This window comes from Hyperolius riggenbachi, chromosome 2, assembly GCF_040937935.1.
Source record: "Hyperolius riggenbachi isolate aHypRig1 chromosome 2, aHypRig1.pri, whole genome shotgun sequence".
Classification (NCBI taxonomy): Eukaryota; Metazoa; Chordata; class Amphibia; order Anura; family Hyperoliidae; genus Hyperolius; species Hyperolius riggenbachi.
The window spans coordinates 53,006,693-53,024,451 of record NC_090647.1 but is presented as its reverse complement, the minus strand read 5'-3'; positions in this window follow the sequence as shown (position 1 = coordinate 53,024,451).

Genomic DNA, 17,759 nt, shown 5'->3' with positions numbered 1-17,759 from the left:
TCCTTGGTCTGTTCCGACCTTGCCACAGAGGAAGATATTCTCCCACAAAAGCTCCTCACCCTGACTGAAGTCAGGCCCAACCACCACAACCCTGTTATCCCAGGTCCCGAGAAGGCCGGATGGGGGGTGGGTTTTCCAGAGCGGGCTGTTGCTGAGTTTCCCTCTCCTCCTGTGCTTGGCACTGATCTAGGCACGCTTGTGTGCCCTTCGGAATTTTCTGCTGATATGCAGGAGTTCCCAGCAGGACTCCCTGACCACCAGGTACTGTACAAGCCTATGGGAAAACAGGGAGATGTCAACCCCTTACCTGCTATTGCTACTGTACCTAACGCCACTGGGCGGGAGGTACCCTCAGATTTATATGTACAAGCAACTGACTGTCTTTTATCTCTTTCTGCACCTGTTATTACTAATGAAATTGCATGTGTCAGTGATAATTGTGATAGAAACGCTGTACATTCTTTGGCCATTACAGGCTCTATGGCCAGTCGCATGAACTCAGAGCTGACAGCAGGGATTCCCTCTGACAATTCTGACTTTCAGGCGGGTGACACTCATGCTAAAAATGACATATCATGTTATGCAAATGCTTTTGATAATGTTGTGCATGTTTGTGAGAGTACGCTGGGTGACGTTTTCAGTGTCACCGGTAGTCCGGACTCAGGACTATCTGGAGGAGTCTCGACTTCCCCTGATATCTCTGACCCCCGGACCAATGTCAATATTGACGTGATTTTGATTTACCCAAAAGGTGATGTTTATTGTGGTATACCTGTGCAGACAGACACACACAGTACTGTTGGTAACCTGAGCTCAGAGCCTGCAGGCATTCCTGTCAGCTCTGACCCCAGAGAGTTTGATTTTCAGCAGCTGACCTCAGATCACACTAGGCAGCTGGCTGAGACTTGTAGTCCCACATCCGTGAGGATACTACAGAGCGACTCCAACCTGCATGCACTTAGTGGCCAGACCGCTAAGCCGCCAGCAGTGGAAGCTCCACTACAGGTGTACAGGGAGAATGGTAACTACTCCAGTGAACCCATTCCCCATGTAACTGACACCCCAGGTGAAAGCACGGTCCATGTGGATCTGTTAGAAGCCCAGTCAGATAGAACGCAGTTAGTTCTGGGAGAGCCCGGCCAATTAGAACAGGAAGACACAGGTCCCCTGCCAGGCTTGATAGCTCCCACACGAGAATTGGCGGATGATGTGAAAGTCACCCCCCACCTCTCGTACTCCCCGAAGGCCTCGCTGAAGCGCACTGCGTCCCCACAGCGAAATCTTCGCAGCAACCCTGGGCAGGATACAACAGTTCACAGAAGGGACCCGGGGACTCGCAAGCCCTTACGGCAGGTCCCCCACAGCGCCTCTCCGGAGGTGCAAGCAAAAGTAAAGATGAAGTATGAGGAGATGTTACAGATGGCTGTCCTCCGCAAATCCTCTAGCTCACAGACCACCATGTTCTGTGAGGCCTATAGGATGCCGGACGACATCCCAATAACCGTTGCGTATCCCATGACTCCCCTCGGTGATCTGTTGGATTGGCTGGCATCCGCCAACTACCTAACGATCATAGATCGGAGCTACGGATACTGGCAGATTCCAACCGTGCCCAAGGCACGCCTGGAATCCACATTCACCCTGCCCTTGGACTTAAACGCCTCGATGCGGATGTCTTTTGGCATGATGGATGCCCAAGCCACCTTTCTCCAGGCGTGGAATGACCTGTGGAAAAGCAAGCACGGTTGTACAGTCACGTACCCGGATGACATCCCTGTGTTCCCCCCGACTTGGGAGCAACACTGCGATCACTCGTCCCTGGTACTAGGACAGCTGTCAGCTGACAATCTGACCGTTGAACCAGACGCATATCAGATTGTCATGACAGAGGTACAGGCCTCTCTGGGAACAGCGGGATACTACAGGACGTTTGTGAAGCCCTGTAGCCTCCTGGCTAAACCACTGACCAACACAAAAAGGGCAACCCCCAAGGTCATGTGGAATCCAGGCTGCCCCGCTGTACTGAGCCCAAGTAACAAGTTGGTATTGCTTCAGTCAAGGTCCTGCTAACCGCTCCTTCCCCAATCTTGTAAAGGGGGGAGATGTGACGCCGTCGATATGACATATCGAATGCGTCATGGAGTTACCAACGCTAGTTCTTTGCAAACCACCCAAACTGACAGTTTTTGGTTTAAATACACTTTTTTTTTCCCTTCACCAAAGGGCTGGAGAAATCTTTTCATGGTCAGTTAATTAGCCTCCTGTTGAAAAGATTCTCTGCCAGCACAGGGGACCCCCTGAGGTGTTTATGACCTCATCCATCAGGTGAAGGGTAGATATCAGTTGACAGAAGCTCATAAATTGTAGCTTTCTCCAGTCTGATCGGCACCGACCCACCAGGAGTCCGACACCTAGCTGCCTTGTGGCCTGAGTTGAAAGGAGACAGGAATGATCCTTATCACGCCATCTGGGCACCCAAAGATTCAACCAAACTGTAGAAACTGTATTTAATAAATAGGCACAATTTGGTAATATTTCTGGTGTTCCCAAGATCGCAGTTCCCTCAAATTCACAGAGTTTATTAGATTCCACATGACACTGGTCCTGAGAGATTTTCAGCCCTCTGGATCTTTCGGAACCAGTGCCAGTAAGGTGAAAGGGGGGGACGGTGCTATTAGCGATCCAGACTCCTCGTGTTTGGTATTAGCAGATTCACACACTTACGCTGGTTGTGAATATTCATTCGGGTTCTTGATATTACCTACGGGCATGCTGAGAGCGGGCAAAATATGAATTGGCCCAAAACCTCTCCCTGCCTAAGGGGGCATTGCCTTATTCAAATTGCAAGGCTGGACTTGTATGTGTCATAACTCCTCCCACCTACAGTGAGGAACAAAACTGACATGACCCAAAAGTCCAGCGTCCTTTACCTTCAATCTGATGCCTAGTAACATCATGGCAGCCCGCAGGGACACGGGCCAACCTCCATCTTTGAATTTTCTAACAAAGGCCTGTTGGCCGCATGGCAACCGCCATTTTGGGACTTTCGCCAAAGACTTGCGATTGCCGCATGGACTACCAATAACGGTATTTGAACTGTATATAATCAGACATCCTGTTCCTTTTCTTGCCTTCTCTCTGTCAATCAATCTGTTCTAAAATAAGCTGTGTGTATGTAGTTTAGAAATAAACTAACGATTTTATCGTTCAGTCTTGTGCCTGTTCTGGTCATCTGATTGCTGCTATAACGAATCTGCCCTCTGAAGAGTCAGTCATACTACCGCATTGTTTTATGATTTGCTTATGATTGTTGATTTGCTAGCTAGGTTGTAAATAACCGTTTCTTCCTTCTAGGATTAGCTAGTACCAGATTTCCTGTGCGAAATCGATAACTTTCGTTTCTCGATTATAAATACAATTCGAGATTGCATCATATAGGGACCCAGTAACCTTTCTTTAACGTCACATTGCTCACAGTCTTTAAGCCGTCGGAAGTGACTATTCCCCGAACGGTGACTTGAGCGTGTTGAACGTGATTGGGCTGGCTACCGTATTATGATAGCGGGAGTCTCTTTCCTCCCTGAACTTGAGAGAGTGGTGGCAGTTTACTTTATTTACCCGATTTCCAGCGTGAAATCGATATTTTTAATTTACCGATTGTATATACAATCAGAATTGTACATGTATGGGCACCTCCAACCAATCTTAACCGTTTACTACGCACACAGTGAATTTGCCTCCAGCAGTCTCTAGTGCATGAGACCTGCATGGCAACAGTGGCCTAGTAATACGGGATTGGTGGATGTTTGTACCATTACATATTGTCGGCAGCTGCGCGACCAATCTTTATTGTCAGTCTGTTCACCGTACTTCCTGCGTATGCTAACGGGAGCAGATTAGACGGGATTGGCACGCTCTGTCGCCCTTTTCTTTCTTCCCTCTGACGATCCAGCAACCGGTCTCGTTGTCCGTCTGCGCCCGTACTTCCTGCGTACGCTAACGGGAGCAGATCTCGACGGGATCACGGGGCTGGATTGTCACACCTAACACTAACCGTCCCTCCTAATGCCCAACACTAACCCCCTCCTAGTGCCTAAAACTAACTCCCTTCCTAATGCCTAACACTAACCGTCCCTCCTAATGCCCAACACTAACCCCCTCCTAGTGCCTAACAGTAACCTCCCTTCTAATGCCTAACACTAACTGTCCCTCCTAGTGCCTAACACTAACTGTCCCTCCTAATGCCTAACACTAACCTCCCTTCTAATGCCTAACACTAACCCCACCCTCCTAATTCCTAACACTAACCCCTCTCCTAGTGCCTAACACTAACCCCCCTCCTAGTGCCTAACACTAACCGTCCCTCCTAATGCCCAACACTAACCCCCTCCTAGTGCCTAAAACTAACTCCCTTCCTAATGCCTAACACTAACCGTCCCTCCTAATGCCTAACAAACACTAACCTCCCTCCTAATGCCTAACACTTACCTCCCTCCTAATGCCCAACACTAACCCCCTCCTAGTGCCTAAAACTAACTCCCTTCCTAATGCCTAACACTAACTGTCCCTTCTAATGCCCAACACTAACCCCCTCCTAGTGCCTAAAACTAACTCCCTTCCTAATGCCTAACACTAACCGTCCCTCCTAATGCCTAACAAACACTAACCTCCCTCCTAATGCCTAACACTTACCTCCCTCCTAATGCCCAACACTAACCCCCTCCTAGTGCCTAAAACTAACTCCCTTCCTAATGCCTAACACTAACTGTCCCTTCTAATGCCCAACACTAACCCCCTCCTAGTGCCTAAAACTAACTCCCTTCCTAATGCCTAACACTAACCGTCCCTGCTAATGCCTAACACTAACCTCCCTCCTAATGCCTAACACTAACCGCCCCTCCTAATGCCTAACACTAACCTCCCTCCTAATGCCTAACACTAACCATCCCTTCTAATCAGTGGCGGACATACGGCCGTGCAGGCCGTGCAAGCGCACAGGGGCCCCTCAAGCTCCGTTTTTGAGGGGCCCATTAGGCATTGCAGGCGTTTTTTTTTTGTTTTTTTTAAGTTTTTTTATCCCCGGGGGGCCCGACTTTTATCATTCCCTCACCTCAGCGGGCCCCCCTCCTGTTATGCGCGGCGCCGAGCGGGAGATACAGCTATTAGTCTCCGGGCTGCAGCAGACACTAGAGCTCCAGCCGCCTGTCCACTCCTGTCTCCTCCTCAGCAATACCGCTCTGCACGCACTGAATCAGGAAGTAGTGCAGAGCGGTATTGCTGAGGAGGAGACAGGAGTGGACCAGGCGGCTGGAGCTCTAGTGTCTAGTGCTGCTGCCCGGAGACTAATAGCTGTATTTCCCGCTCGGCGCCGCACATAACAGGAGGGGGGCCCGCCGAGGTGAGGGAGTGATCGGGCCCTCCTCCCAGCCTGAGCAAATAGTCCACCCACCCTCCTGACCAGGTAATCTTATCTTTCTCCCTCCCAGACCAACCAGCCCACCCCCCAGGTAATTCTACAGCCCGCCCCCCAGGTAATCCTACAGCCCGCCCCCCAGGTAATCCTACAGCTTCCCCCCCAGGTAATCCTACAGGCCCCCCCAGGTAATCCTACAGCACCCCCCCCCCCAGGTAATCCTACAGCCCACCCCCAGGTAATCCTACAGCCCGCCCCCCAGGTAATCCTACACCCCCCCAGGTAATCCTACAGCCCACCCCCAGGTTATCCTACAGCTTCCCCCCCCAGGTAATCCTACAGGCCCCCCAGGTAATTCTACAGCCCGCCCCCAGGTAATCCTACAGGCCCCCCAGGTAATTCTACAGCCCGCCCCCCAGGTAATTCTACAGCCCGCCCCCCAGGTAATCCTACAGCCTGCCCCCTAGGTAATCCTACAGCCCACCCAGACCCAGGTAATCCTATAGCCCACCCACCCACCCCCAGGTAATCCTACAGCTCCCCCCCCCCAGGTAATCCTACAGGCCCCCCCAGGTAATTCTACAGCCCCCCCCCCGGTAATCCTACAGCCCACCCCCAGGTAATTCTACAGCCCCCCCCAGGTAATCCTACAGCCCACCCAGACCCAGGTAATCCCACAGCCCACCCACCCACCCTGACCCAGGTATTCCTCCAGCCCACCAACCCACCCAGACCCAGGTATTCCTCCAGCCCACCCACCCAGACCCAGGTAATCCTACAGCCCACCCACCCATATAATCCTACAGCCCACCCACCCACACCCAGGTAATCCTACAGCCCACCCAGATCCAGGTAATCCTACAGCCCACCCACCCAGACCCAGGTAATCCTACAGCCCACCCACCCATTCAGATAATCCTACAGCCCACCCACCCAGATAATCCTACAGTCCACCCACCCAGACCCAGGTAACCCTACAGCCCACCCACCCAGACCCAGGTAATCTTTCAGCCCACCCTCACCGGTAATCTTTTAGCCTACCCACCCTCATGGGTAATCTTTTGCATCACAGGTTATCTTTTAGCCCACCCACCCTAACAGGTAATATTTTAGCCCACCCTCACAGGTAATTTTATTAGCCCACACACCCACCTACCCTCCCGACCAGATAATCTTTTAGCTCACCCACCCTCCCCACCCGGTAATCGTTTAGCCCACCCACCCACCTGCAGCACTTTACAGAGTACATCGTTATGTCGCTCACTGTCCTTTAGAGGAGCTCACACTACTCCTACCATAGTCATAGTTGAATGTCTTATCATATTATTATGTATTTATATAGCTCTGACATCTTCTGCAGCGTTTTACAGAGTACATAGTCACGACACTGACTGTGCTCAGAGGAGCTCACTATCTAATATCTTCTATATGTATAGTAAATAGCGCATCATTTTTTATTAGGAGACAGGGCTTTACTCAAAGTTCCCTGTTGATGTCAATTGCTGAATTAACTGCTGCTAAGTTCATGTACCCGTCATCGCACGTATGATTGCACGTATTTTCTGGGCATATCTGCCGACTTGATTGCACGTATTTTCTGGGCATATCTGCCGACTTGATTGTACGTATTTTCTGGGCATATCTGCCGAAAAGATTGCACGTATTTTCTGGTCATATCTGCCAACATGATTGCACGTATTTTCTGGGCATATCTGCCGACATGATTGCACGTATTTTCTGGGCATATCTGCCGACATGATTGCACGTATTTTCTGGGCATATCTGCCGACATGATTGCACGTATTTTCTGGGCATATCTGCCGACATGATTGCACGTATTTTCTGGGCATATCTGCCGACATGATTGCACGTATTTTCTGGGCATATCTGCCGACATCATTGCACGTATTTTCTGGGCATATCTGCCGACATCATTGCACGTATTTTCTGGGCAAATCTGCTCACATTATGTGTATTTTCTTGAGAAAACCTGCACAATTATGTGAATTTTCTGGGGAAAGGGTCATCAAAACTTGGGCCCACTGTCTTTGCGTTGCACTTTTCAAGGGAACCTGAGGTGAGAATAATATTGAGGCTGCCATATTTCTCTCCTTTTAAGCAATACCAGTTGCCTGGTTGCCGTGCTGGTCCTCTGCCTCTTATTCTTTCAACCATAGACCCTGAACAAGCATGCAGCAGGTCAGGGGTTTCTGACAATATTGTCAGAACTGAGAAGATTAAGCTGCATGCTTGTTGCTGGTGTAATTCAGTTTATTACTGCAGCCAAATAGATCAGCAGGGCCGCCAGGCAACTAGTATTGTTTAAAAGGAAATAAATATGGCAGCCTCCATATCACTCTCACCCCTAGATCACTTTAAATTACAGTTAGCTCCGCCCTTATCCGGTCATTGCCACGCCCATTTTTTGCCGCGGCGCTGAGCGCCGCAGGTTCTATCCACACCCAATTTTAGGTTATAGCCACGCCCATTTTTTGCCGTAGGTCAGGGTGGCCCACAATTGATATTTTGCACAGGGGCCCACTGCTGGCTGTGTCCGCCACTGCTTCTAATGCCTAACACTAACCCCCTCCTAGTGCCTTAAGGTGGCCATACATGGTACAATTTTTGTCATACAATCTTACCATTTCTATGTAGTATAAGGGTAAATTAAGTGAATATACTGAAAGGATAATTTAGGCAGTTCCCTTATACTACATAGAATTGGTAAGATTGGATGAAAAAAATTGTACCATGTATGGCCACTATAAAACTAACCACCTCCTAATGCCTAACACTAACCTCCCTCCTAATGCCTAACACTAACTTTCCCTCCTAATGCCTAACACTACTTTCCCTCCTAATGCCTAACACTAACCACCTCCTAATGCCTAACACTAACTTTCCCTCCTAATGCCTAACACTACTTTCCCTCCTAATGCCTAACACTAACCACCTCCTAATGCCTAACACAACCCTCCCCCCTCCCCCCTCCTAATGCCTTACACTAACCATCTCCTAATGCCTAACACTAACCACCTCCTAATGCCTAACACAACCCTCCCCCCTCCTAATGCCTAACACTAACCACCTCCTAATGCCTAACACTAACCACCTCCTAATGCCTAACACAACCCTTCCCCCTCCTAATGCCTAACACTAACCTCCCTCCTAATGCCTAACACTACTTTCCCTCCTAATGCCTAACCCTCCCCCCTCCTAATGCCTAACACTAACCTCCCTCCTAATGCCTCACACTAACCTCCCTCCTAATGCCTAACACTAACCTCCCTCCTAATTCCTAACACTAACTTTCCCTCCTAATGCCTAACACTAACTTTCCCTCCTAATGCCTAACACTAACCACCTCCTAATGCCTAACACTGCCCCCCCCCCCTTCATGCCTAACACAACCTCCCCTCCTAGTGCCTATCACCCCCCCCATCCTAATTCCTAATGATATCTTCCCTCCTAATTCCTAAGACTACCCCCCCCCCCTTCATGCCTAACACAACCTCCCCCCCCCCCAACCTCCCCTCCTAGTGCCTATCACAACCCCCCCCCCCTCCTAATTCCTAATGCTATCTTCCCTCCTAATGCCTAAGTCTACCCCCCACCCCAATGCCTTGTATTATCCCTCCACCAAATGCCTAACGATACCTGCTCTCCCTTCCCCAGTTAGTCCTCTATTGACCCCCAAGGTGTAAGGATTTTAGAAAGTGATCTGTATTCATTGACAGCTGCAGTCTTATTATTGATTTCCTTTTTCCATAAGTAATGATGAAGACAATTTAAACATACTTATACATACACTATATATGTAAATATACTGCCTTGCCGTCATCAACCGCTTAATCAAGACCTGCATTTATAGATTTCTGTGCAGGAAAATGTATAAGTACGAGCCACACTCAGTAATCTGAAAATCATGATGCATTTTAATGCTTCATTACTGATCTTGATGCACTTTTGTGCTGGTTCAATATAACATTTTTATCCCGTTGCTGAAAATGATGGCAGGCACGAAAGCTCGCGCGAATGTTTATTTGCATCGTGCTGGAGATTTTATATGTAGAATTAGAAACGCAAATGCACGCGAGTGGTCCTGCTTAATAGCACATGACTGCTTATGTTTTAACAATACATTCTGCAATCAAGCAATATATTCCATTAACAGCGGCATCTGGCCGCTTGGACGCTCTCCACCGACACTACGCCTTTGCCTACCATTCTTGGCTGTGTTTTCTTCCTGCGGATTAGAATGCCTTTATGGTTGCTCAAATGTATATTAAATGCGTGAGGAGGGGCTTCTGATAAGTAGATGGTCCAGCGTTCAGGCCTGCTGCTGCCATTAAAGACTAATCCTGTTCTTGAATGCATTTTTAGGAATAACCGTCGTCAAGCAAAATATTGGCTGTATAATTACTTATGTTTTCTAACAAAGCAATCTGTAAATATTTATAGAAATAGTGGAAGAGAAAGCACAGGGGGTACGGGAGCCCAATCTGGTGCAATACGTTAATCGGTATGGAGATGTTTAGTAAGTACAGTAAATTTTATACTCACAAGAGTGGGTTGCTAGGTGAGGCAACCACTCATGCTCGCCTGTGGGGAAGTACCGTCCCCACTCAGCCTTTTGTCCTTGGTCGCAGCTCAAAAAAAATCGATCTATCGGAGACTTTCCGATGTGGATCTTCCCCTAGGACTTTTAGGGTAATTTTGAAAAAGGGGTAGGAGGCGCCCGGTAGAACTAATGGTATAATCACTCTATACGGTAGATACAGCATTCAATAAGAAAATGGTGTGGTCCTACCTTCTAGATGTCCCTTTTTGGGAAGTATACAAACGGGATTTTTTTGCTTTTGAAATTCTATTTCTATTTAAAGAGACACTGAAGCGAAAAAAATGATGATATTATGATTTGTATGTGTAGAACAGCTAAGAAATAAAACATTAAGATCAGATACATCAGTCTAATTGTTTCCAGTACAGGAAGAGTTGAGAAACTCCAGTTGTTATCTCTATGCAAACAAGCCATTAAGCTCTCCGACTAAGTTAGTCATGGAGAGGGCTGTTATCTGACTTTTATTATCTCAACTGTAAGTAAACTGTTTACTTTTCCTCTGCTAGAGGAGAGGTCATTACTTCACAGACTGCTCTGAAAGAATCATTTTGAATGCTGAGTGTTGTGTAATCTGCACATATAGAATAATGCAATGTTAGAAAAAACACTATATACCTGAAAATAAAAGTATGAGAATATTTTCTTTGCTGCTAATCTTCTAGAAATTATTCATAGTACACAACCAATTCATTATATCATATTGTTTTTTTCGCTTCAGTGTCTCTTTAAGGCCCGGTTCACATTAGCGGCTGCTATCCGGAATCGCCGTGCCGGAGCCGTGCCGGAGCCGGACCGCATGCAGACCGGACGAAACGGACGCACGGCATAGCAATGAAAGTCTATGCGACCGTTCACATGCGTCCGTTTCGTCCGGACCGGAGCCGGACCGGATCCGGACTCCGGCGTCCGTTCCAACATGCGCTATTTTTTGGTCCGGCTGGTCCGGCTGACGTATCCGGACCGGAGCCGGAATGTTGCATCCGGCCAATGGAAACCAATGAGAACCGGAGAGCGCACAACACACTGGCTATAAAAACCGGATGTTGTACCACACTTCCTATGCTGACTCTATGGTATGGTGGCCATTTTGGATGGGGACCACATGGCACCAGCGTTCACAGAGTGGAGCAGCAGTGACTTCATGCTGGAGCTCTTTGGCAGCAATATGGAGCAGGATCTGTCTGATAGCGAGGGGGTGAGGCCCTACACATCAGAAGACCTCATCCTACAGGTGCAGCAGGTACCAGCCCTGTGGGACAAGGGGGATGCGGACCACAGCAACATCAAAAAATGCAGAGGCCTGTGGAAAAAAATTGCCAAGCTGTATGTGGAGGACTTTGAGAACTTGAGCAAGAGACAGCAAGGCACAGAGGGTATGTTGACTAGAAGTTTTGGGGGGGGGGCTTGTGGTTTAAGCTTGTGATGTATTCCACTTTTGCTATGGATTTGTGTTGCCCACCCACCTGTTCCCCACCCACCTGTACCCCACCTGTGATGTATCCCACCCACCTGTACCCCACCTGTGATGTATCCCACCTGTGATGTATCCCACCCACCTGTGATGTATCCCACCCACCTGTACCCCACCTGTGATGTATCCCACCCACCTGTACACCACCTGTGATGTATCCCACCCACCTGTACCCCACCTGTGATGTATCCCACCTGTGATGTATCCCACCCACCTCTACCCCACCTGTGATGTATCCCACCCACCTGTACCCCACCTGTGATGTATCCCACCCACCTGTACCCCACCTGTGATGTATCCCACCCACCTGTACCCCACCTGTGATGTATCCCACCCACCTGTACCCCACCTGTGATGTATCCCACCTGTGATGTATCCCACCCACCTGTGATGTATCCCACCCACCTGTACCCCACCTGTGATGTACCCCACCTGTGCTGTATCCCACCCACCTGTGATGTATCCCACCCACCTGTACCCCACCTGTGATGTACCCCACCTGTGCTGTATCCCACCCACCTGTGATGTATCCCACCCACCTGTACCCCACCTGTGATGTACCCCACCTGTGCTGTATCCCACCCACCTGTGATGTATCCCACCCACCTGTACCCCACCTGTGATGTATCCCACCCACCTGTACCCCACCTGTGATGTATCCCACCTGTGATGTATCCCACCCACCTGTGATGTATCCCACCCACCTGTGATGTATCCCACCCACCTGTACCCCACCTGTGATGTATCCCACCCACCTGTACCCCACCTGTGATGTATTCCACCCACCTGTACCCCACCTGTGATGTATCCCACCCACCTGTGATGTACCCCACCTGTGCACATAAAACATACACAATGACCAATTATTATACATCAATAATTTATTGTAAAAAATTAATACATTTAAAATCACTCAAAAACTTGAAACTCCAAAATAAACACATTTCAACAAAACATATTAAAAACCAAACATTCACCCTCGTCCTGGTGGTGTGGTAAAATAAAGTCTCAGTTGGTCCCTGTTCCGCAGTGACACTACCCTTGGCCTGGTTGCATACCTCCGCAGGGGCATTAGTGGAAGCACATTCGGGGGTTCCGGAGTCTCTCTTTCCTCCTGCCGCACAAAGTTGTGGAGGATGCATGCTGCCTTCACCACGACAACTGCGTTGCCCGGTTTCAGCAGCATGGGCGTGTGGAACACCCTCCACTTTGACACCAGGATCCCAAATGTGCACTCCACCATTCTCCTTGCACGGCTCAACCGAGCATTGAAGTGTAGCTGGCTGGCATCAAGTCCCCTGTCTGGGTACGGACGCATTACATGGTCGGACAGGGCGAAGGCCTCGTCCCCCACAAACACATAGGGGTAGGCCGGTGCCCTTGTCCCAGGCCAGGGTCTGTCACGGGGGAGACGCAGTCTGCCTTCCTCCATCAGCCGGCAAAGGGTCGTACGCTGGAAAATTCCAGAGTCATTGGAACTACCGTACGACCCCACGTCCACGTACACAAACTTGTAGTCCGCATCTGCCACTGCCATTAGAACAATGCTAAAGTATTTTTTATAGTTGAAATAATGGCTGCCACTCCCCACGGGTTTCTGAAGCCGGATGTGTTTCCCATCCAGTGCGCCAACACAATTAGGAAACTTGCACTCGGTCCAGAAGCCCTGGGCGATCTCCTCCCATTTCGTGGTGTCCGGCACAGGCATGTATCTGGCCCTCAGTCGCGTCCAAAGGATCCTCGAAGTCCTCACGACGATGCCTGCCACCGTGCTCTTCCCAATACGAAATGTGACATGTAGCGATGTATATGTTTGTCCAGTTGCGATGTACCTACAAGAGAAATAATCGAAATCAATTTTTCATGTCGTTACAGGAGAAAGGTTCAAGACAAGGTGGCGCAATATACGGGATGCATACGTGAAATGGCTACGGAAGAAAAAACTTGCCGAACGAAGTGGCAGTGGCGGGGGAAGGCGACAAAAAGACTACCAATTTGCCAAGCAATTGTCTTTCATCAATGCAAGCCTGGAACCTAGACTGTAAGTACCACTACTGTGGGCAGGAACTGAGAGCTCATTTACCATGACTTCGGCCATGTATTGCTATGGCCTCAATTCCCATGGCTAGCGAACTTTTCTCACAAGCTTTATCAAATGTTGGGTAGAAACGGTTGATAAAGTGATTGCTAGTGTTTGCTAGCTCTGTGAATTGACGCCACATGCTGTTTGGCACACCAATAAATATTGTTTTTATCTACAGGACTGAAGACAATTTGGAGCAAGAGGAACCGACCCAGGAGGCACGGTTCAGCAGTGAGGAGAGCTTGGTGGATGATGACGTCGCCGATGTAACCTATTGCCCCGAGGAGAGGAGTAGGAGGAGGGAGTCCTTAATCCCAGCTCTCTCCTTTGATGATGACTTGGCAGAAGAGAGCTTGGATGTTGAGGTTGCAGGACCGAGTGTGGAAGAAGCTGAACCTCCACAATCGACCGCTATGGAAGCTCCAGGGGAACAAGAACAAAGTGAGGAGCACCGAGAGACTGCAGCACAACCAGCGCGCAGGGCAACCCCGACACAGGCCAGAGGACGGGAAGATGCTGCCACACCACCAGTGAGGCGTCGAGGTACCCTCCCCCCAACAAGGAGAGAGACAGAGTCCGAGATGTCCGGGGCTGTCTCCGGACTTCTCGGGATTCTTCAGAGCCACCAAACTCTCATAACCCGGCAGTTGCAAGATGAGGACAGGGGCCATATCATGGAGCAGTACAAGTCCCACATCACTTCACTGCAATGTGAGCTCGACGCTGTACATGGGCACTACAGGGACGAGCTTAAAATGGTGCATGAGATGCACAGAGGAGAAATCGACCAACTGCGTGCGCAGCATCATCAGTCGGTGGGCCAGCTGCAGAACATGATGCAGCAAATGCATCAACAAAGCAAGGAACTACTGAAATTGCAGGCACACCCATGTTTTCACACTGTGATGTCTCTAATACCATATCTGGAAAAGGTGCCTTCCCAAAACCTGATGGCGTGCCATTCCAATTTGCTGGAGGTGATTAAACAGCACATGGACACGCCATTATTGCAACCACCAATTTTTAGACCCCCACAACCAACAGCGGTGCCCACCTGGCAATCATCACATATGTACACCGGCTACAGAGGCAGTCAATATGGGCCACCGCTGTCAGGGTCCAGCTCATCCACGACCAGCACCCAAGAGAGTCCAGATTTCCAGGCAGCAACTCCCACCTTTTCTAGTAGTGGTGCCGATACAATTTGAAAAAAAAAGTCAAATTCTTCCTGGACATGCTCCTCTGAATTAGTGTTGGGCGAACATCTAGATGTTCGGGTTCGGGCCGAACAGGCCGAACATGGCCGCGATGTTCGGGTGTTCGACCCGAACTCCGAACATAATGGAAGTCAATGGGGACCCGAACTTTTGTGGTTTGTAAAGCCTCCTTACATGCTACATACCCCAAATTTACAGGGTATGTGCACCTTGGGAGTGGGTACAAGAGGAAAAAAAAATTTAGCAAAAAGAGCTTATAGTTTTTGAGAAAATCGATTTTAAAGTTTCAAAGGGAAAACTGTCTTTTAAGTGCGGGAAATGTCTGTTTTCTTTGCACAGGTAACATGCTTTTTGTCGGCATGCAGTCATAAATGTAATACATATAAGAGGTTCCAGGAAAAGGGACCGGTAATGCTAACCCAGCAGCAGCACACGTGATGGAACAGGAGGAGGGTGGCGCAGGAGGAGAAGGCCACGCTTTGAGACACAACAACCCAGGCCTTGCATGAGGACAAGAAGCGTGCGGATAGCATGCTTTGTACCACCATGCAGTCATAAATGTAATAAAGATAAGTGGTTCAATAAACAGGGACCACGCGGCAACGCTAACCCAGCAGCAGCACACGTGATGGAACAGGAGGAGGCGCAGGAGGAGAAGGCCACGCTTTGTGAGACACAACAACCCAGGCCTTGCATGAGGACAAAAAGCGTGCGGATAGCATGCTTTGTACCGCCATGTAGTCATAAATGTAATAAAGATAAGAGGTTCCATAAACAGGGACCGGCAACGGTAACCCAGCAGCAGCAGCAGCAGCAGCAGCACACGTGATGGAACAGGAGGAGGCGCAGGAGGAGAAGGCCACGCTTTGTGAGACACAACAACCCAGGCCTTGCATGAGGACAAAAAGCGTGCGGATAGCATGCTTTGTACCGCCATGTAGTCATAAATGTAATAAAGATAAGAGGTTCCATAAACAGGGACCGGCAACGGTAACCCAGCAGCAGCAGCAGCAGCACACGTGATGGAACAGGAGGAGGCGCAGGAGGAGAAGGCCACGCTTTGTGAGACACAACAACCCAGGCCTTGCATGAGGACAAAAAGCGTGCGGATATAGCAGCAATGCTTTTTGCCGCCATGCAGTCATAAATGTAATACAGATGAGAGGTTCAATAAACAGGGACCGGAAACGCTAAACCATCCCAGATGTTCATCGGTCATGTTACTTGGTTGGGGTCCAGGAGTGTTGCGTAGTCGTTTCCAATCCAGGATTGATTCATTTTAATTTGAGTCAGACGGTCTGCATTTTCTGTGGAGAGGCGGATACGCCGATCTGTGATGATGCCTCCGGCAGCACTGAAACAGCGTTCCGACATAACGCTGGCTGCCGGGCAAGCCAGCACCTCTATTGCGTACATTGCCAGTTCGTGCCAGGTGTCTAGCTTCATGCCCGGTTTCAGGTCCAGCGGTGCCAGCCACAAATCCGTCTGTTCCTTTATTCCCCTCCAAATTTCCTCCCCTGTGTGCTGCTTATCCCCAAGGCAGATCAGCTTCAGCAACGCTTGCTGACGCATGCCAACAGCTGTGCTGCACTGCTTCCACGATCCTACTGCTGCTGGTGCTGGGTTAGCATTTCCGGATGAGGTACAGCTTTGAGATGCGTTGGAGGAGAAGGAGTCAGAGAGGTAGGTGCTGCTGTTGTTATCCAGCTGTTTGCGGCGTGGGCAACACCCGCGCCGTAGCAGGTGAGGAATCGCTGCCAGGCTCCACAAGGTTCACCCAGTGCGCGGTAAGGGAGATGTATCGACCCTGGCCGAACGCACTCGTCCAGGTGTCAGTGGTGAGGTGAACCTTGCAGGCAACGGCATTCTTCAAGCTTCAAGTTATTTAGCTGACCACGTGCTCATGCAACTCAGGCACTGCAGAGCGCGCAAAGTGGTAGCGGCTGGGAACCACGTAACGTGGGATGGCCACTGACATCATGCCCTTGAAGCTGTTTGTCTCCACCACTCGATATGGCAGCATTTCGCAGGCCAGAAGCTTGGCTATGCTGGCTGGCTGTTACTGCCACGGCCCGGGGGTCATTTGCTGGCAATTTCCTCTTGTGCTCAAACATCTCAGAGACAGACAACTCAACCGTAGCGCTGCACACCGAAGGGCTGTTGGTTGTTGTGTTTGATGAACACTGGGAGACCTCAAGAGCACTAGTCCGGAAAGTGACAGTGTCAGCATCGTCTGATGTTTGTGAATGTTGTGAACCACGCAATGGCTGGGCTACTGCTGCTGCTGAGGCGGGTCTGGTGGTGAGTCTGGTGAACCCAAGGGAGGCAGTGTTGCTGGTGGTACCCTGTCCTGCCGCGTTTGCCCACAGAGTGGGATGTTTGGATAGAATGTGGCGGCTCATGCTGGTGGTGGAGAGGTTGTTAATACTTTTCCCCCTGCTCAGGCGGGTCTTGCACACCTTGCAAATCGCCATGGTAACATCCTCAGTGCAGTCTTCAAAGAAAGCCCAGACTTTAACTGGCTGAGGACTCGGACCTCGTGCGTGATGTGCTGGTGCTGCTTAACCCACTGCTGGACGCTTGAGAGGTCATCCAAGTAATTATCTGGTCCTGTTCTTTTGGATCTGTGAGGGTTGTTGTCCTGGACAACATGGGCAGTATTGAGTGGGTTTTCTTGGGTGCTCCCCTGTGGCCTGTACGTGAACCGTCAGGGGAAACACCTCTTCCCTTGCCCCTCCCTCTTTCACCGGATTTCTTCCTCATTTCACTTATCCTTAAAGTACACGCTGACTGGCAGCAGTACAGTGGCAGTACAGAAATGCTATACAGTGGTGGGTGAGCGGTGTACCACTATTGTCAGCAGTGACACAGAGCACAATGCTATACAGTGGCGGGTGAGCGGTGTACTACTGTTCCCAGCAGACACAGAGTGGAAGTAAACACAATGCTATATA